Below are 21,510 nucleotides of genomic sequence, written 5' to 3'. Positions count from 1 at the left end.
ATATTTCTAGAACCCCACATTTTATCTATTTCTATGGTATCGCTGCGAAAACCCCGTTTTGGAACCTTTACTTTTAAGAGTGATAGGGAGAGATGATGCACTTCTCTAGAAAAATCGACAAGACTCATAAAGCCAGATGAGTGCAATGATACAGCTAATGCGGACTATGCTACTTCAGCAACAGCAAGGGCAAGAATGCTATTCTAGGTTTTTAGACTTATTAGCATACAGGAGTAAAAACTCTTCTTCTGACAATAGGTAATCATTTAATGCCAACAGGAGCCCTTTTCTTTATATATATATATATATATATATATATATGAGCAATATCACACGAGTAGCAGTGTGATATGGTCGAAGGTAATCACAGTGTGCTGATATACATCCATATCACACGGCTACGAGTGTGATATTGCGTTTTTACAACAGTTTGACAGCACAAGTAAGTAAATAAATAAAAACAACAACGGAGTGTCTTTAATGTGCCTCTATTATGGTTTTTCGAATATTCCCTTTCATGCAGTGTGTAATATAGCTGTTTGTGAATGCAAAGGTTCGGCAAAGTTGTAAAGTTGAAAGTGCACAATAAATACCGAGGACCGAGGTCGTCTCCTTCACGGAGCCCGCAGGAAATCGATGTTGCTCTCCCGCCATTAAACACGCTTCGGGACACATCGGTATCCAGCGAACGCAGGCTGCACTGTCCGCCCCACAGGCTTGCGGTCAGGCAGCATTCGCGTCCGCCCATCGAGAATCATTGTCGGTTCAGCCCTGCCGGGAATCCGCTTCAGGGGGCCGAGAACGAATCCCGATTACTACCCGAAACCAGGCTCGAGAGCCTGGTTCCCTTGGTAAAATATTTCGAGGCATGGAAAAATCTAACGAATATTTATCCTTGGGCCCTGCGCACCATTCAAAATGGGTACAGGCTGCAGTTCAGTTCCCGCCCACCCAGATTCAACGGGGTGGTCTGGACTGTAGTCGACCCAGTGCAGGGTCGGGTATTAGAACAGGAAGTAAACTCCCTGCTGGCAAAGGAGGCTATAGATCGTATTCCTCCACCGGACAGGGAGTCCGGGTTTTACAGCCGCTACTTCATAGTTCCCAAGAAGGATGGGGGGTTGCGTCCAATAATAGATCTCAGGCACCTGAACCGTTCTCTGAGGAGATTCAGGTTCAAGATGCTCACTATTCCCATTATCGTGAGTCAAATTCAGTCCGAGGATTGGTTTGTCACGATAGATCTAAAGGACGCATACTTCCACATATCCATCCTTCCATCTCACAGGAAGTTCCTGAGGTTCGCTTTCGGGGGCGAAGCGTACCAATATCGGGTTCTTCCGTTCGGCCTAGCTCTCTCCCCTCGCACATTTACCAAATGTATGGATGCAGCTCTGGCACCGCTGAGGCTTCAGGGCATCAGGGTGCTCAATTATATTGACGACTGGCTGATTTTAGCACAGTCACAGGAGCTGGCGGTTCGGCATCGAGATGTCGTCCTCGCCCACATCCAGAGCCTGGGGTTGAGACTCAACATGAAAAAGAGCGTGTTGACACCAGCCCAGAGAACCATGTTCCTGGGAGTGGTGTGGGACTCGGTCATGATGCGGGCACAATTGTCTCCCGCGCGGATCGAGTCCATCCTGATCACAGTGTCCGGGATAAAGCTAGGCCAAGCCATCACTGTAAAGCACTTCCAGAGAGTGTTGGGCCTCATGGCAGCAGCGTCCAGTATCATTCCATTCGGCCTGCTGCACATGAGGGCCCTTCAGTGGTGGTTAAAAACCAAGGGGTTCTCCCCGAGGGGAAACCCGTTCCGCATGATCAGGGTTACGCGTAGATGCCTTCGTTCCCTATCTATGTGGAAGAAAGCTTGGTTTCTGTCCCAAGGGCCAGTGTTGGGAGCGTCATGTCGCCGGAGAACCGTTTCGACAGACGCCTCCCTCACGGGCTGGGGCGCGGTCATGGACGGCCGCTTTACGACAGGCCTATGGCAGGACCATCATGCCTCCTGGCACATAAACTGCCTGGAGATGTTGGCGGTGTTCCGAGATCTGAGGAGCTTCCTGCCGGACCTCAAAGGTCATCATGTCCTTGTGAGGTCAGACAACATGTCGGTAGTGGCCTATATAAACCATCAGGGGGGTCTGAGGTCTCGCCCTCTATGCAGACTGGCGCATCAGATCCTCCTGTGGTCCCAGGGGAAACTGTTGTCTCTAAGAGCAACATACATCCCGGGGAGTCAAAATCAGGGAATAGACATCCTGTCGAGACAGGGGCTGAGGCCCGGGGAATGGAGACTCCACCCCGAGGTGGTGGAGTCAATATCTCAGAGGTTCGGCCCAGTGGAAGTGGACTTGTTCGCGTCTCGAGAGACGACCCACTGTCCACTGTGGTATTCCCTCTCCCATCCAGCCCTGCTGGGGTTGGATGTGATGGTGCAGACGTGGCCGAGGCTACGTCTGTACGCATTTCCCCCGATCGCTCTGCTCCCGGGAGTTCTAGAGAGAGTCCGTCGCGACGGGATCAGTCTACTGTTGGTAGCCCCGTTGTGGCCGGCCCGAGTATGGTTCTCCGACATAATTTTGCTCCTGGACGGCCCTCCTTGGGAGATTCCCCTCAGGAGGGCTCAATATTTCACCCTCGGCCCGAGTTATGGAAACTGTGGGTCTGGCCCCTGAGGGGGCACAGTACCTAGAGGCCGGCCTATCAGCTGGAGTAGTGGAGACCATACTCAGCTCTAGAGCTCCCTCCATGAAGAAATTGTACGGTTTAAAGTGGAATGTCTTCGCCATTTGGTGTAGAGAGCGTGAGATGGAACCAGTTAACTGCCCAGTGGCTTCAGTGCTGGAGTTCCTCCAAGATCGCTTCTCCACTGGTCTTACCCCGTCCACACTCAAGGTGTACGTGGCTGCCATTGCGGCTTTCCACGCTCCTCTGAGTGATGGGCCTCTGGGGAGACACCAGTTGGTCGTACGTTTCCTCCGTGGGGCATGGAGCTCGTACCAGGGTTCCCACATGGGACCTGGCAGTGGTTCTTGAAGGGTTGGTTGAGGCCCCCTTCGAACCGTTGGAGTCGGCTGAGGCCAAGAACCTGTCGCTGAAGGTCGCTTTTCTGTTGGCCATTACTTCTCTGAGGAGGGTAGGAGATCTCCAGGCGCTCTCCATATCTAACGAGTGCCTGGAGTTTGCTCCAGGCAACATTAAGGCCATTCTTCACCCTAGGCCCGGCTATTTGCCTAAGGTGCCGTCCAGTGCGGCACGGCCTACGGTTCTGCAGAATTTTCATCCTCCACCTCACGTGATGGCGGATGAAGAGAGACTTCACATGCTCTGCCCTGTCAGAGCACTGAGTATTTACATTCAGAGGTCCTCTTCATGGCGTAAGTCGGACCAGTTGCTGGTGTGTTTCGGGTCGCCCAGAAAGGGGCTTCCCGCCTCAAAACAGACCATCAGCAACTGGATTGTCCATGCGATTTCCACGGCCTATCAGGTGCGCGGCATGCCTTCACCTTTGGCCGTGAGGGCTCATTCTACTAGAGGCATGGCGTCCTCTAGTGCCCTTCTCGCGGGGGCCCCCATCCAGGAGGTCTGCAATGCAGCAGGATGGGCTACCCCTCATACCTTTATTAGGTTTTATAGTCTGGACATTCCGTCAACACCCGGCTCTCTTGTGCTCGCGTCCTAAGTGTGCCTGTGAGCAGCTTCACACTAGCGCAGGGCGCGTTGTGGCGTAGTGGGTACTCGTTCCCCCAAAGTGTCATTCGACGCTGTTGGAGTTCCCTCGAAAGGTAACGTCCTCGGGTTACGACTGTAACCCTTGTTCCCTGAGAAGGGAACGAGAACTGCGTCCCTTGGCCACGCCTTCCCCTGCCTGGGAGCGCTTGCTTCATCACAGTGGCTGACATTTTGTTTTGCCGGCGTCCCTTTATAGTTCCGCCTATGTGTCGTCACACATTACGTCATGACGTTGCACCAATCGGAGATCGGCTCAGTTTCATTCATGCTGAGACAGGCGCTACGCTGAGGGGCGTTCCCCCAAAGTGTCATTCGACGCAGTTCTTGTTCCCTTCTCAGGGAACAAGGGTTACAGTCGTAACCCGAGGACGGTTTTATTATTGAATGTTAAATAATTTTTTCTTCTTTTGTAAGACTGGATGTTCAAGGAGAGAGCCATTTTTCAGGAAAATGTTCAAAATGCAAGCAAATAACCTCGAAAGCATACCAATACATGGTTTGTAGACTCTGTACAAACAGTGTGTATTTACAGTATATATAAAAATACACTCACTTATAAAAACTAAATGTTCAAATTCGAATGATAACTCAATGTATAATCACTCCTACAATTTTAGATACAAGAACAGCTTATTAAATATGTTGATTGAAATGCACTAGGGCTCAAACACAATAACAAGCATGGGCACATTTTAAAATGATCCAGTAAAATGAAAAAAAGAAAAACAAATCAGCTGCTTTTCCAGCTCTTGTGAAATTTTAACACTGTCCCTTACAAGCATTTTCTTTTCTGTCTGGAAGCCTCACGGAGCATCATTTGGTGTGAAAATGGATTAATGTCCACTCTAAATTAATCTTAAAAGCTTAACAACATTATGCAGATTGTGGAGCACTGAGACACTCTGTAAGAGTGTTAAGTGGAATAATCCCGCCATGTGGCACCTCCTCTTGGAGTTCCAGCCTCTTCCTATCAATTGGACGTAAAATGCAGAACAAAATACAAATGAGATGAGAAAAGAACAGCAATGAAACATGGTCACATATGGTCACACACCCATTTTAATTTAGATCCAAATATCACAATCACAAAAACATCTGAACCGGGCGACTGAGGCCAATTAGGAGCACTTAATAAATTTAGTAAACTTACAGTACTTGGTAAACTTACTAAAAAAGAATAAGTCCCAACCATATCATGGTCTCTATGAATTCCCTCCTTCCGAAAAGCACAAAATGCCCAGCTTGGACAGCTGGATCAGTGCATTGTGATTGGTCAACTGCTTCAAGCTTGTTTCGGAAATGACACGTCCCTTACCATAACCGCGAGTTTAAACACACTACTAATGCAACTCAACCAGGCCTTTTTCCCCCATATGCCTTGGGCGGGAATTATTTACACGAGGAACAATGTGACGTGTACGTTCCTGGAAGAAAACTCAAGACTACAGTCGAGGCGTTTCAGGGATTTCAGAAACAGTGCTTACTGATATGGTGAAAAACTTTCTTAGGAGTGTGCTTTGTAACTTTTCAGACCATTTTCATGCTCAAACAGCAACATTACACACTAAAGAAAGTTTCAAATGTAAGAAAAGAGAAAGCATTGCAGGAACCCTTTAATTATGTATGTATGTATATGTACGCACCTATGTATGTATTTATTTATTTATAGGAATACATAAATACATTTCATTTTGAAATACATTTAAAATAGAAAACAATTATTTTAAAATAATATTTTACAATATTACAGTTTTTACTGAATCTTTAATCAAATAAATGCAATAACTAATTATCTAAGTAATATTTTATTATACTCATCAAAACATTTATAAGAAGAAGAAAAAACACCTATGTCAATATTTCAGCTTAAGAGGGTAAATAATATCTCTGTAGAGGGACCTTTGAAAATTGTATTTGGCAATGGGGGACCTTGGAGTTACAAAGAGTGAGAATTGTGTGACTAAATAAAGTAAACTACACTATTTGAAAAGAGCTTTTATGCAAAAATGGTAGCAGTCATAGGCAGTAGCAGTGAAACCAAAAATCCCAACTGAGAACAAAATTAGTTTAATGGGACACTGTTCGAATTCTGTTCTCAGAACTCTGAGATTTTCTGTCAACGATCAATTTAATGACCTAGCAATCATAGCTTGCAGAAGCATGTCTCAAGAATTGTAAGAACCATTGCTCATGTGCACTTTTTCACTGCCAAGAGCCAAGCATGAATCAAATTATTTTCTAAACCAGTCTGAGCACTGGAAATGTCTCAGCACACAGAGGAGCATTATGGTCTGGAGCTACAGTTCATTGCCTCTGACAAAACTCCATGCTAACTGCCTGACTTTCCTGTGTCACCTGTGTCTGAAGGCAGTTCTTGCAATCTCTTCCATTACATAAAACAGTCAAAGTGGACAATCTGGTCTTACAACAAGAGCAAAACAAATTCTGTCCAGCCCATCAACATCAGTTAATAGTTTTGCCAAATGGACTGGAATGGCCTCCAACAGCAAATGGAGACTCCATCATGTCTGAGTTCCATGGCCTTTATATTGCTCTACTTCATCATAACACTGTAAAGATTTACTTTTGAAAGGAAAAAAGTCTGACATGCCATGAGAACTGTATTGTCCATTAAACTGGTGGGCAAAGGCAGGAACATGGTTTGGAGGTCTATAAACATCCAGTCAGTACTCAGTCAATAGATAGAATAGAAGTAGACAAAAAGGGAAATAAGTGCCTGTGTTCCTCACATCCAAGTAGAGCGCCGTCTCGGGTGTACCCTCTGGCCTGCGAGGGGCGATGGGGGTATGTGGCGAGCAGGACGAGGCCGAGAGCCATGTGAGAGTGACACGAGTGGTGGCGTGATTATTGATGAGCGACACCTGCGTGACGCACCGGTCTCGTATCTCTCACGGAGGAGCGGAAAAATAAAAGGAAGAGAGACGACAGTGGAGATCGAGAGAGGAACACGCCTGGGTTTATATTGTGTTTTGTTTTATTATTATGTGACAGCAGTCGTCCGTGAGGGGCTGCTCTCTTTTACTTTACTTTTGTATTTGTTTTATTTTGTTATTAAAGTCTGTTGAATGTTCAGCGGTTCCCGCCTACTTCTTCCCACAACATCTAACCTCTTAACAATGGTCATGCCATTGAATCAACATCCCAGCAAATACAGGACGTTTGCACAATGAACCCAACCTTCTAACAACGTTTTAACAACATGGCCAAAAGGTTGCTATAACTACGTTGTGTGGTGAAGGTTGTTACAGCGTTGTCACAATGCTGACTTTGAACCACCATTCAGGGCCATTGCTTAAGGTTGTGTTGAGGGTGTCTGGACAACCACTGGACTACATACTTGTGACTGCCCTGAAGCGAGAAAATCAGCATTTTAAATTTCAACCGACCATTGAGCTCATTGTGTTGTCTCATTCTTCATCGAGCAAGAATATGAGAGAGTTACGTTTAATTTACCTTTAGATAAATAAGGTACGTAATTATTCAAACACACCTACAACTTCCTTGTCTAATGTGGCATTTATTATTTAATGTAGAATATACTTGTGGTTGATTAAATATACATAGTCCTCTGAGATTATATTTACTTTCTCGCTGGGTAAATAATAATTGTAAACATTTAGGCATTTTATTATGTTTGACTTGGTAAATAAACGTCCCGGGTTACGTATGTAACCCTAGTTCCCCGAAGGGACGGACGCTGCGTGTAATCGCAGTGGGAACGCCCCCAGCGTGACGTGTCTGAAGCATGAATGAAATCAGTCAATGGAGAGAATGAACGTACGGCGAGTGACGTCATAGACCAGGAAGCTATAAATATCCCCTGAGCACACAACACGCCAGCTTAAAAGTTACTGAAGCAGCGACCCCAGGGGATGCCGAGAGTATGGCAGGACACGCAGCGTCCGTCCCTTCGGGGAACTAGGGTTACATACGTAACCCGGGACGTTCCCCTTCAGGGACTACCGCTGCGTGTAATCGCAGTGGGAACGCAATACCCACATCCCCATACGACCAAATCCCCGTCGTGTGTCATTAGGAGACACAAGCCGACGAGAGAACCTGAGCCCCGGGAGTGGAGCTAAGGTCAAGGGAATAAAATCTGACGAAAGTGTGCGGTGAGGACCAGCCTGCCGCATCACAAACGTCCTGAAGAGAAGCTCCTGAAAGAAGAGCTGTAGAGGCAGCCATACTCCTGGTGGAATGAGCCCTTACAGCCAAAGGTGAAGGCTGATGGGCCGAACCGTAAGCAAGCGAGATGGCCTCGACCACCCACTTGCTCATCCTTTGCTTAGATGCAGGACACCCTCTCTTAGGTGACCCAAAACAGACAAACAGTTGTTCCGATCTCCTCCACAGAGCAGCTCTGTGGACATACGCATCTAAAGCCCTAACAGGGCACAGCAAATTAAGTTTCCTCTGGTCTGACGTCAGAAAAGGCGGAGGACAGAAAGCCTGCAGAACTATAGGTCTAACCAAAGTGGTTGGCACCTTAGGAACATAACCTGGTCTCGGACAGAGAAAGGCCTTAACCATACCAGGAGCAAATTCCAGGCACGAAGGAGCCACCGAAAGTGCTTGAATATCACCAATCCTTTTTAGAGATGAGATAGCAAGAAGAAGGATAGTCTTAAGAGTAAGAAACTTTTCCGAAACTTCCTCGATGGGCTCGAAAGGAGCAAGGGAGAGACCTTCTAAGACGATGGCCAGATCCCAAGCTGGTACCCTTGTGCGAACTGCAGGCCTCAGCCTCAGGGTGCCACGAAGGAAGCGAGATATAAGTGGGTGTTTCCCGAGGGAACCTCCACTTGAAGGGGTGTGGTAAGCAGCTAAGGCCGCCACATACACCTTCAGTGTGGAGTGGGATAACCCTGTGGAGAGACGGTCCTGCAGGAAATCCAGCACTGTACCAACCGGGCAGTTAACTGGGTCCTGCTGGCGCTCTCCACACCAAGAGGTGAAAAGTTTCCACCTCGCGGCATATAACTTCCTCGTGGAGGGAGCTCTGGATTGGAGGATGGTCTCAACGACCTCAGCCGAGAGACCAGAATCTATGAGCTGGGCCCCCTCAGAGGCCAAGCCCACAGCCTCCATAGCTCTGGACGGGGGTGAAGGATCGACCCACTCGCCTGAGAGAGCAGATCTCTCCTGATCGGTATCTCTAGGGGAGAGCCGTCGAGGAGAGACACTAGGTCCGAAAACCATACTCGGGCCGGCCAGAACGGGGCTATAAGCAGGAGACTGAGCCCGTCCCGGCGAACCCTCTCCAGAACTCCTGGGAGCAGAGCGATCGGGGGAAAAGCGTACAGGCGTGACCTCGGCCACGGATGTACCATAGCATCCAACCCCAGTGGGGCTGGCTGGCTGAGAGAGAACCACAGTGGACAGTGTGATGTCTCTCGGGATGCAAATAGGTCTACCTCGGCACGACCGAAATGTCCCCATAGGAGCTCCACCACCTCGGGGTGAAGACTCCACTCCCCGGGCCTCGGCCCCTGCCTCGACAGGATGTCTGCCCCCTGATTCAAATACCCCGGGAGATAAATAGCTCTGAGAGAGAGAATTTTCCCCTGGGACCACAGAAGGATCTGACGTGCCAGCTTGTAAAGCGGGCGAGAACGCAGACCCCCCTGGTGGTTGATATAGGAAACCACCGATGTGTTGTCTGTCCGGACAAGAACATGGTGGCCTCTTAGGTCCGGGAGGAAATGTTTCAGGGCCTGAAACACTGCCAACATCTCTAGACAATTTATGTGCCATAGACGGTGATGGTCCTCCCACAGACCCTGAGCCGGGCGACCACTCATGATCGCCCCCCAACCCGTGAGAGAGGCATCTGTCGTTAGCATCACGCGACGACAAGGAGCTCCCAACACAGGGCCTTGGGACAGAAACCAAGGATCTTTCCACATAACCAGGGCGCGATGACACCGTCGCGAACTAATAATCATGCGAAGCGGATTTCCTCTCGGGGAGAATCCCCTGGTTCTGAGCCACCACTGTAACGGTCTCATGTGTAGGAGGCCAAAAGGTATCACGTTGGACGCAGCCGCCATGAGACCCAACAGTCACTGGAACTGTTTTACAGTGGATGACCGGCCTAGCTTGACTTGATGTACTGCGGCGAGAATCGAAGCAACACGAGCAGGTGACAATTGTGCCTGCATCGTCGTCGAATCCCACACTACACCGAGAAAAGTGGTTCTCTGTAATGGAGAAAGAACACTCTTCTTGGCGTTGAGTCTCAACCCCAACCTCTTGATGAGAGCAAGAACGACATCTCGATGCCGAACCGCCTGATGTTCCGATTGAGCTAGAATTAACCAATCGTCTATATAGTTCAGAATACGGATGCCCTGCAGCCTGAGCGGAGCTATAGCTGCATCCATACACTTCGTGAACGTGCGGGGTGACAGTGCTAGGCCAAACGGAAGAACCCGATATTGGTACGCTTCGCCCCCGAAAGCGAACCTCAGGAACTTCCTGTGTTGAGGGAGGATAGATACATGAAAGTAAGCGTCCTTTAGATCTATCGTGACAAACCAGTCCTCGGATCTGATTTGTGACACGATCTGCTTGAGAGTGAGCATCTTGAACTTGAGCTTCCCTACAGTGTGATTTAAGACACGCAGATCTAGAATGGGACGCAGCCCTCCATCTTTTTTCGGAACGATGAGTTTTTACCTCCTGTTCTAATACCAGAGCCTGCTCGGGGCCTACCACAGTGGGCAGAACCCCTCTGAACCGAGGTGGACGCGTTCTGAACTGAATAGCGTACCCGTTCTTTATAATATTCAGGACCCACTGAGAAACATTGGGAAGCATTTCCCATTCCGCCAGGAACTCTACTAAGGGAACCAGCCTCTCGAGGCTGGCCTCTGGATGAACATCCCGAGTGACAGACACAGCGCCCTGTAACATACTGGCAGGAAACAGCTGGTCTGAACACTCCACAACCCTCCTCGGAGGGGGCGAGCGTCCCTCTGGAAATCGCTCGCCGAGTCTCTCTACGCCCTGTGTAGGCAGGGTTAGTAGAACAGACCCCTGAGGGCATCGGGAAAGACAGGGCACCGTGTTCTTGTGCGGTGAACTCAAGTCTCTCCCGATGGGGACCACCCTCAGAGTCCTGCTCTTTTTGAAGAGGAAGAACTCGACGGCTGGGACTGCCCTTTTCGCTCAGCAGCCCCAGTGACACGTATTTTAAGAGGGATAAATTTAGAAAAAGCAGCCGCCTGTTTTTTCTCTTCCTGGAACCTCTCCGTGACCGAGTGAAGAGCGTCACCGAAGAGGCCCGCAGGCGAAACAGGAGCATTTAAAAGGAGAGACTTATCTTTTTCCTTCATCGATGTCTGACTCAACCATAAGTGCCTTTCTGTGGCCACCATGGCTGCCATAGATCGACCAATAGATTTAGCGGACTCTCTGGTGGCACGCAGAGTGAGATCCGCAGTCTGCCTAAGTTCGCTAATCATATCAGCCGAAATTTCACCCCCCTCAGAAACATCTTTGAGCAGGTCGGCCTGATAAGCCTGCATAATAGCCATCGTATGCAAACACGCAGCCGCCTGCCCAGCCGCCGAGTAAGCCTTCCCCACCAGCACAGAGGTATTCTTTAGTGGTCTAGATGGAAGAGCCGGCGCTTTAAGTGAAACCGAAGAAGCAGGAGAGAGATAGCTCGCGAGCGTCTCCTCCGCCTTCGGCATCGTCACATAACCAGCAGATTTAGCACCAAAAATGTTACCATAAGCATTTGACTGATTCGTGTAAATTCTGCTAGAAACCGGTCTAACCCAGGTCTTTGAAACCTCAGCATGAAGGTCTGGGAAGAACGGTAAGCACCGGCGAGAAGGTTGAGGTCGTGCAGACAGAAATCTATCATCTAGTTTGCTTTTAATTTTAGAATCCTGTCTATCAGCTGGCCACTCGATACTGAGCCTTTCAACAGCCCGAGATAACACATCCATCAAACCTTCTTCATTTGCAGTATAATGTGTCACACTAGTTCCCTGTGATGCAAAACTTTCGACATCCAGATCCTCAGAACTGGATAATCTTAATTCCACATCATCATATGCCTCCACCTGGGCAGAAGTAACCGCCGCAGCGCGTGCTTCCGAAGCCGGGTGAGAGGCACCGGATCCCGCCGGAGAAAGCTGAGATAGGGCGGGGCCCGTCTCAACATCGCCGGTGAGATCCATCTGCGAACCCCAAGTCAAGCGCCGCCGCTCTGCCTCAACAGAAGCGGGACCCGAGCCTTGGGGAGCTCGCAGCAAACCACTCTCCTCAAAGAGCGATCGCCGCGAGCGCAGAGTTCTAAGAGGAAAGCGTTCGCAATGCTGACAGTCGACTCCCTCAAGAGCCGACTGGGCATGCTGAACACCCAAACAAGCCACACATAACTCGTGTGAATCCCCACCCGTGATGTATCGAGTACAGGGGGGAACACCCTTCCTATACTGCTCGCTCATATTGGTTTTTTTATATATATATATATATATAGTGATAAACTCCTGACAGAACAGACAAACACAATCGACAGATTCAGACACACGCACAGAGCTGCTGAAGTGACAAAAGCTGGCGTGTTGTGTGCTCAGGGGATATTTATAGCTTCCTGGTCTATGACGTCACTCGCCGTACGCTCATTCTCTCCATTGACTGATTTCATTCATGCTTCAGACGCGGCACGCTGGGGGCGTTCCCACTGCGATTACACGCAGCGGTAGTCCCTGAAGGGGAACTTTACCGTGTACAAATCAACTAAATCATAAAACTTCAAAATTTTTGATTGATGAAACAGTAAATTACTTGGTGAATTGTAAGGTGCATAATTAATTAATCTGATAACCTTCTTTTGTAATAAGAAAATTGGATTAGTTCTAGTTTTGTATGTATTTCCCCATATTTCAATACCATACGTTAAGTATGGTGTGACAAGTGAACTATAAAGTAAATGTAATGCATTTTTGTTCAAAATACATTGCAACTTATACAAAATTGCAATCGTTTTTGATACTTTCTTCTGAACGTTTAAAATATGCGGTTTCCATGTCATTTTACAATCAATAATTACTCCAAGAAATTTTATATGATTTACTCTTTCTAATTCATTTTCATTAATAGTAATCCTGATCTCATTATTTATCTCTTTATTACTAAATACCATAAATTTCGTTTTATTTAAATTCAGTGAACATTTATTCAAATCAAACCAATTCTTTAATTTATATAATTCTTTCTCTACCACCGACACAAGCTCTGTAAGATTTGGGCCAGAACAATAAATTGTTGTATCATCCGCGAAAAGAAAAAAATTAAAAAAATCCGACACTTTACAAATATCATTTATATATAACAAAAATAACTTAGGGCCCAAAACGGAGCCTTGCGGAACGCCACAATTAATTCTCTCAAAGCATGATGCAACTCCATTTAAATTAACATATTGAAAACGGTCTGTTAAATAATTTTCTAACCAAGAATATACATTTCCCCTAAATCCATATTTTTCCAGTTTATATAATAATATTCTGTGATCGATGGTATCAAAAGCTTTCTGTAAATCTAAAAAAACTCAGATTGTATGTAATTTTTTATCTACTGATTGAGATATATTTTCTACCATTTTAACAACTGCCATTGTTGTTGACCTATGAGCTCTGAAACCAAACTGATATTCATTCATGATATTGTTCACTTCAACATAGCTATCTAATCTTTTAACAAATAATTTCTCTAATATTTTTGAAAATTGTGACAACAGAGATAATACATAATTATAAGTTAAAGCTATAATGAAGCCAAAATGACTTTAATGATGATTAATTGACATTTCAGCACTCCTTGAACAGACAGCAACTTAAGTGCGTACTTGTTGCACGTTAATGGTTTTTCCTTTTTTTTGGACACGCACAGAGACAAATAAAAGTTCCCTTTCAGTCGATTAAGTCAGACGTAGTCGACGTCGACTGAATGGGGATCACGCCAGAGAGCCAATCGTCTTCGAGTACTATTGAACGAGCCAATGGAAATTGGCGTGCGTGATGACATCACACACTCCGCCCCCGCGGCTCGGTTATAAATACGGAAGTGGATGCACGCACTAGTTGCCTTTCGCTTCGGAGCCGATCGTTTGTTGTCTCTGAAGAGTGCTGTTGTTTACAACGAGCGAGTGTGTCGGTGTTCTTCTGGAAGACTCTTCCAGTGCTGGTGGTTTCTACAGCGCCAGTGCTGGTGGTTTCTACAGCACGAGTGCAGCAGTGATCGCGTACAAAGTGTACAAGAACTGTCCTAAACTCCTGCTGCGCCTGTGGAAGATCCTGCGTGTCATCTGGAGGAGGGGTAGGATTCCTGAACAGTGGAGAGTTGCTGAAGGGGTCTGGATTCCGAAGGAGGAGAACTCCAAGAAGATAGACCAGTTCCGCATCATCTTCCTGTTGTGTATTGAAGCCAAGCTCTTCTTCAGTGCTGTCTCCAACCGGCTGAGCACCTTCCTATCAAAGAACAGGTTTATCGACACATTACTCCAGAAGGGTGGAATCGCAGGAATGCCTGTATGCTTGGAACACACAGGAGTGGTAACACAGCTCACCAGAGAGGGCAGAGAGAACAAGGGCAATCTGACGGTGCTTTGGCTCGATCTGGCAAATGCATATGGCTCAATACCACATATGCTTGTGCAGCTCACTCTGACAAAACATCACGTCCCCAACAGAGACCTCATCGCTGACTATTGCAACAATTTCAGGTCGAGAACCTCTTCAGGAGCAGTGACATCATGCTGGTATAAGATCGAGATCGGAATCATTACGGGCTGTACCATCTCCATAATTCTGTTCTCCCTGGCCATGAATATCCTCACAAAGTCGGCTGAACCAGAGTGTGGAGGGCCCAAGACGAAGTCAGCTCAACGTCAGCCACCGATCAGAGCATTTATGGATGACCTCACGGTCACCACAGAATCAGTCCCAGGCTGCCGGTGGATTCTAAAGGGTCTCGAAAAGCTAATGGAGTGGGAACGGATGCATTTCAAACCAGCCAAGTCAAGATCAATGGTGCTGAGAAGAGGAAAGGTGGATGACAAATCCCGGTTCAAGGTCGCAGGTGTAACAATCCCGACCATCACTGAGAAGCCTGTCAAGAGCTTAGGCAAGGTGTTTGACAGCACCCTGAGGGACCCTGAGCATCCAGTCAACCTGCACTGAGCTGGACAGATGGCTGAAGTCAGTGGACCGGTCTGGATTGCTAGGGAAGTTCAAAGCTTGGCTATACCTGCATGGCGGTCTTCCCAGGATCCTGTGGCCACAACTCGTCTATGAAGTGCCAATCTCGATGGTGGAAACCTTAGAGAGGAAGGTCAGCAGCCACCTCAGATGATGGCTGGGGCTTCCGAAAAGTCTAAGTAGCATCGCACTCTACGGGCACCGCAACAAATTGCAACTGCCACTCAAGTCCTTGGAAGAGGAGTTCAAGGTAACGAGAGCTAGGGAAGTGTTGCTATATAGAGACTCAAGTGATCCAAAGGTGGCAACGGCTGGGATTGAAGTGAGGACTGGTCAGAAGTGTAAGGCTGAGGAGGCTGTTCGACAAGCAGAGGCAAGATTACACCACAAAAGGCTGGTGGGGGTGGTAACAAGAGGCAGGGCTGGGTTCCTTTTCAACTCCCCACATTGACACCACCAGAGGGAAGGAAAAGCGCTGCCTACTCCAGGAGGAGATGAGCAGTGGTCGAGGAGGAGAGAAACTGCAGGACAGTAGGAATGAGACAATAGGGTGCCTGGACACGATGGGAGAATACGATGCGAGAGGAAGGTGACATGGGCGGAGCTGTGGAAGGCAGAGCCACAGCGGATCGAGTTTCTCATCCAGGCGGTATACGATGTGCTTCCCAGCCCATCAAACCTCCACATATGGGGCAATGTGGAGTCACCAGAATGCCCACTGTGCTCCAAGCGTGGAACCCTAGGGCACATTCTGAGGTGCTGCTTAAAGGCACTGGGAGAGGGAAGGTACAGGTGGAGGCATGACCAGGTGCTGAAGGCCATCGCTGAAGCCATTGCTATAGGAGTCGAGTGGGCCAAGCGCTCCCGCCCCTCTAAGCAAGCCATTGCTTTCGTCAGAGCTGGAGAGCAGCCAAGACCAGCTGCAAAAAAACATCTGCATGTATCCTGGCCACTGCGGGGGACTGGCAGCTGTTGGTGGACTTGGAGCGGCAACTCAAGTTCCCCAAGCACGTCGTGACCACCATCTTAAGACCAGATGTCGTTCTCTTGTCTGAGTCCACCAAACAAGTGGTTCTGTTGGAGCTTACAGTCCCTTGGGAAGAACACCTGTAAGAGGCCTTTGAGAGGAAGCTCGCCAAGTACAAGGGACTGGTCAGTGAGTGTCGACAAGCCGGATGGAGAGCAAGGTGTCTCCCAATAGAGGTAGGATGCAGGGGCTTTGTAGCCCGATCCCTGTCCAGAGCCTTCAGTCTGTTAGGCATTGATGGAGTGAGGAGGAGAAGCGCCAACCGCAATACCACTGAAGCGGCAGAGAAAGCCTCAAGATGGCTATGGCTCAAGAGAGGAGATCCATGGGGGCAGGGTAGCTAGATTTGCCAACTGGACACAAGCTGGGGTCTGATCAGCCATAGCTGGGCCGCCTGGATCAGGGTGTATGATGTTAAAAGACCCGAAACATCCAATGATTCCCGGAACATCACTGAAGATGTGTCCAGTAGCATCAGTAGATGTATTTGCACAGGGAGCAGGAGATAAAGCACAGGGTGGCATCAAATCCCTGGTCAGGTGATTATGCTGTCGACTACAACTCAATATATATATATATATATATATAGTAGTGCTGGGCAACGATTAAAAATTTTTATCGCGATTAATCGCATGAATTTATTGCGATTAATCGCGATTAATCGCATTGTTGCGCGCAAGAGTGAATAATGAATTCTAAAGTAGTGTATTGCGCACTTTTGATTTAAATGTACTGCTATATACACAAAAGAGCAATAACATGTGGTTTGCCAAAACTTTAAACAAATAAGCTGCTTTATACCAGCAGTATTCCCTTTACACAGTAGCAATAAAATATTTATTGTAAATCTCAACTTAAACATTAATGTAATCAAATTAAATATGAAAACAAAGCTATGCCACTGCCAGGGCATTCCCTTGTATCTAGATTGTTAAAACGAGTCCAGTTTTCTTGTTTGTTTGTTTTTCTGAACAGGTATCAACAGGTATCTTTTATCAGGGAGCAGCAGAAACAGTCTATGTAGTCAGAGGTCATGACCACTACTACAGATATAAGTCGACCAACGTTACTTCTCTAATTAGGTTTGGTCATGACATGGTTCCCCACGTACACTAGATTACATTAAACAGATGTAAAGCCCAATTTATACTTCTGCGTCGAACTCACGCCGTAGCTACCTACCTGCTGTGTAAAGCGTGCGTACCGACGTGCACCTCTCCAAAAATGTAACAATGCGTCAATTATACGCGTAGCCTACCGCAAGCGCTGTGATTGTTAGAACCGACAAGCTAGTGTGACAAGCGAGTGTGTTCCTGTGAAACTGTTGCGGTCATGCTCGCGCTCGCGCCCTCCCGTTGCCGAAGTTGAATTGACGCGCAGCACAAATCATTGAGACTGATCCTCGGCTCGCTGTTTGTGAGTTTCCACAATCTAAATAGTTATCAGGACGTCATCAACAGAAGGGAATTCACATGGCAGAGCATCTCCGCTAAACTAAACGCAGGCCTATCAGGTACAGAGATGGGGACTCGAGTTTGAGACTCGGACTCGAGTGCGACTTAAGTCCCACACACAGTGACTTCAGACTCGACTTGAGACTCGTCCTCGAAAGACTTCAGACTCGACTCGGACTCGAGCTGCGGGACTCGTGAACAATGTTTATTTTTAGGAAACGTCTGATGAGCTCGCTGTTATCCCCCTCCCTCCGTTACCTATAACCTGCCTACGTAACCACGTACTACGTGGCCTATTGCTGGCAGCGCGCGCGCGACCACACATGAGAGGATTAACAAACAAAAAGTTCGACTGCACCGGCCGCTGCTGTGCCATTCATCGTTAGCTTTGGGTTCAAAAACTTCAAACAAGACGCGCTCAAAAGAAGCGCTCAATGCAAATTATGCAGTATCACGATAAAAGATTCTGGCTCAACTACATCTAATTTTATCAGGCGTCTGAAAACGCACCCTGATAGGTGAGTAAACATGTTTAGCTCAGCATTGACCATCTACCGTTAGCTTGCTTATTGCTTTAGCTACCTAACGTTACGGGAGGTTAACTCCGATTGTCTTCCTTATGAAATATGAATGAGCGTTTGTTTAATTGCCAACCTTGTGGTGGTCGATTAACGTAATGTTAATCATTTACGTGCCGCTGGCTGCCCGTTGTCTACAAACAGGTTACAGGATTATTGTTGTTTATGTAACGTTACAGTTTCATTTAGTTATAACGTTACACTGGTTTGAGAGTCTGGGATGTGTTGACTTACAGTATATAAGCTATGATTAGTTGCATAGGCAGTGCAGCCAGAAGAAGACAGAAATGTTTTGTGGCCCATACCTAGTGTGTTAAGAGAAGAGAAGGTTAACCAGTCTGATCTCACCCTTTGGATTTTATTTCTAAACATTTTGTTCTTAAAGGTTCTCTAAGCGATCCTGGGTGACGTCACTTCTTGTTGACGTTCGAACTATTGTCAAACAAAACGGAGGCTAGCTAGACCCTCCCTCCTCCTCATCCGCACACTAACCCCCCAAACCACACCCCCAAACCCTTCTTGTCGGTCATTGGCTGGAACAGTTTGTTATGTTTTGGGGAGCGGGTCGCTGCAGTTTGTTTTTGGTGCTGTTTGTGAAGCATGGGCTGTCTACAGAGATCGCGTTTCTTTACAGTGTGTTCAGGGGACAGGCAGCCAGCGGATAGTGAGGAGATGTTTGCTGTATGTGACAAAAAATGTTTTGGCCTAAAAAACACATGACATCGCTTAGAGCACCTTTAAGTTACATGCCATAAGTTGATCAGTTGCTTCACATTTACACTAAAGATTTTGAGCATTTGAATGTTTTGGAAGTGCACTGTAGTGTTAATTTCATTTGGACGCAATAGTTTATTTGCATTTAGCTACACTGATGTTTTGCACTAAATAGGAGTGTGTCAATTTTAGTATTGTGAGTTATATCATTTTCTATATTTGGTCTTATGTCTTGGTATGTTCAAGCTACAAGGCAAAATAAAGAAATTAACTAAAAGTAAAGCATTCTTGGTGTTTTTGTCATGTTGCAATAGCCTGTTTACACTGATTATATACCAAAATCAAAGCTGATACTGTATGCTAATAGATAAAGGAGTCATAATAACATATGGTACCACTTTATTTTGATAGTCCACTTTATACATTCGACTAACTATAAGTAACTTTGTAGCTGCATGTCAACTAACTCTCATTAGAGTATTAGTAGGCTTAATATCTGCTAATTATGTATTATAATATCTTATTTTGTTGGTTCCCCAACAGATATTCTACTGACTATAAGTAACTTGGCAACTACAAGTCAACTTGTTCTCCAAACCCGAACCCACATCATAACCTGGCAGTCTACTACAGTCTACTAATACTCTAATGAGAGTTAGTTGACATGTAGTTGAAAATGTACATGGTTAGTAGAATGTCTAAAGTGGACTATCGAAATAAAGTGTAACCTAACATATTACATGCTTCGAATTCCTTATATAAAGTTATGCAGTGTTCTAAGCAACCTGGATGGGTCGCTGTACGTGATGCAACACTTATAACCACAAGAGACTTGAGACTTGACTTGGACTCTAGCTCAGAGACTTGAGACTTGACTTGGACTCTAGCTCAGAGACTTGAGACTTGACTTGGACTCTAGCTCAGAGACTTGAGATTTGACTTGGACTCTAGCTCAGAGACTTGTGAGCATCTCTGATCAGGTAAAGTTATGTATAATTTTAATTTAAGTTAAAAAGACGACAGCTGCGTAGCGCACAGAAGCCGTTGCCATGGTTACTATCCATAGAGCGCCTGTCATTCACTCGCGGAGCGCTGTCTCCCTTTCTGTTCACCTGAGAGAACCGGCCGAAGCCCCTCCACTGCTTGTTTGGCTGGGTTATTTGCTGGCTGATCAACATCCCACCCCTCCTGTGATCCATGGTTTGACTGTAGGCCTATGTGTATTCAGAGCCAGTGAGCAACGGACTTTCAAAATAATAAAAAAAAAAACTGCGTTAACGTGCGATAAAAAAATTGTCGGCATTAATTAATAAATGCGTTAACGCGATAATAACGCGTTAACTTGCCCAGCCCTAATATATATATATATATATATATATATATATATATATATGTCAATGTCAGCATTATCAGGAGGGTGCTTTTAATTTTTTTTTTTTTTTGTACTGTCCATCCTCATCTGACTTCAGTAAAGGAAAGAAGGCAAGGTGTTCTGCAAGTATTGAGTACTATGCAATGTGTGGGCTATGTGTGAAGTGTAACATTCTTGCTCAGGTTTATGTCACTTGCACTTCAAGAAATCATTTAAATGTTGCTAGAACTTTAATTCTTAACATGAAATTCTTAACAAATATTACACAAGCAAGATAATTTTTTTAAGAATGTAGAAAAATAGATGCTTTATTCAAAAACTTTAATAACTATTTTAATTAATGTATCTCATTGCAGTCAGTAACAATACAAATCAAATGCAAATAACAAGCACGCAAAACAAAGGAAGAGATAAATAATAAGTAGTGTGAATATGTCAGGTCGTTCAACAAACAAGTCTTCTGTATAGGGTGCACATGTTTTCTCTCTAATGAGGAAGCATCAATAAGACTACTGAGAAGTGCACATGCAAAACCAAAATGGGCTTTTAGCAATCAGTGGCCATTTTCAAACTACAATGAATGTTTTTTCAACCATTTTACAACAGACTTGCTAAAATCATGAAGGCTCACCCCTAAACCAAGCCCCCAGTAGATTAGAGCAAATCGGGTAAAGTGGTTAAAAATGCCCATAGTGGTTTGAAAGCATCCCATTGATTGGGAAACACCCACTAGTTTTCTGCAGAGATACAGTACATACTGTACCTGCATGATATTGTGGTAATTTACTACAAATCACTGTTAGTTCAATGTCACTGTCTTCACCCATGTGTAATGTCAGCTTTCATCAAAATTTCATTGCTGATCCAACGCACTTTAAACATTGAGATGTCGGTCTCAAGCAAAATGATGGTTAAACATTCTATCAATGTCACCTTGCTATTTGGGATGTCATATTTCATTCAGAGATGTTGGGCATTTGTATTGTATTGTATTTATAAGCCTTGATTTTTGCCTTTTCCCATCTTTCTCTGATCTTACATAGATTTTATATCAATTCTGTGTTCAAATCACAAGGTCTGAGGGTGCTGCCCCCCAGAATCCAATCAAGATTCCAATCAGGGTTATTATAGTTAACTAAAACTACAAATAATAATAATACTAAAATAATAATAATAAATTAAAAATAATCATAATTGTTAACTTCTATAACATATAAAGACATTAAGCTTATCTTATTTCAGCTGGTGGCAAAGAAACATTTATCATTTTCATGCAGTTTAAGTTAATGTACTAAAACAACTAAAACTAAATTAAATAAAAAATATTGAATAAAAAATAAAAATGATGAATAATTGTTACGGGTGTGGTGCAGGTTGAAGGAGAAGC

General features: G+C 45.8%; 1 pseudogene; it reads left to right on the top strand.

Moving 5' to 3' along the window:
* Positions 1-2,033: 2,033 nt before the first annotated feature.
* LOC130096218 (uncharacterized) lies at positions 2,034-16,387 on the top strand (annotated as a pseudogene).
* The last annotated feature ends 5,123 nt before the right edge of the window (positions 16,388-21,510 follow it).

Source organism: Rhinichthys klamathensis, unplaced genomic scaffold (assembly GCF_029890125.1).
Source record: "Rhinichthys klamathensis goyatoka isolate OS25496 unplaced genomic scaffold, OSU_Roscu_1.1 h1tg000196l_1, whole genome shotgun sequence".
In the NCBI taxonomy this organism is placed as follows: Eukaryota; Metazoa; Chordata; class Actinopteri; order Cypriniformes; family Leuciscidae; genus Rhinichthys; species Rhinichthys klamathensis.
This window is presented reverse-complemented; position numbering and strand designations above follow the sequence as displayed.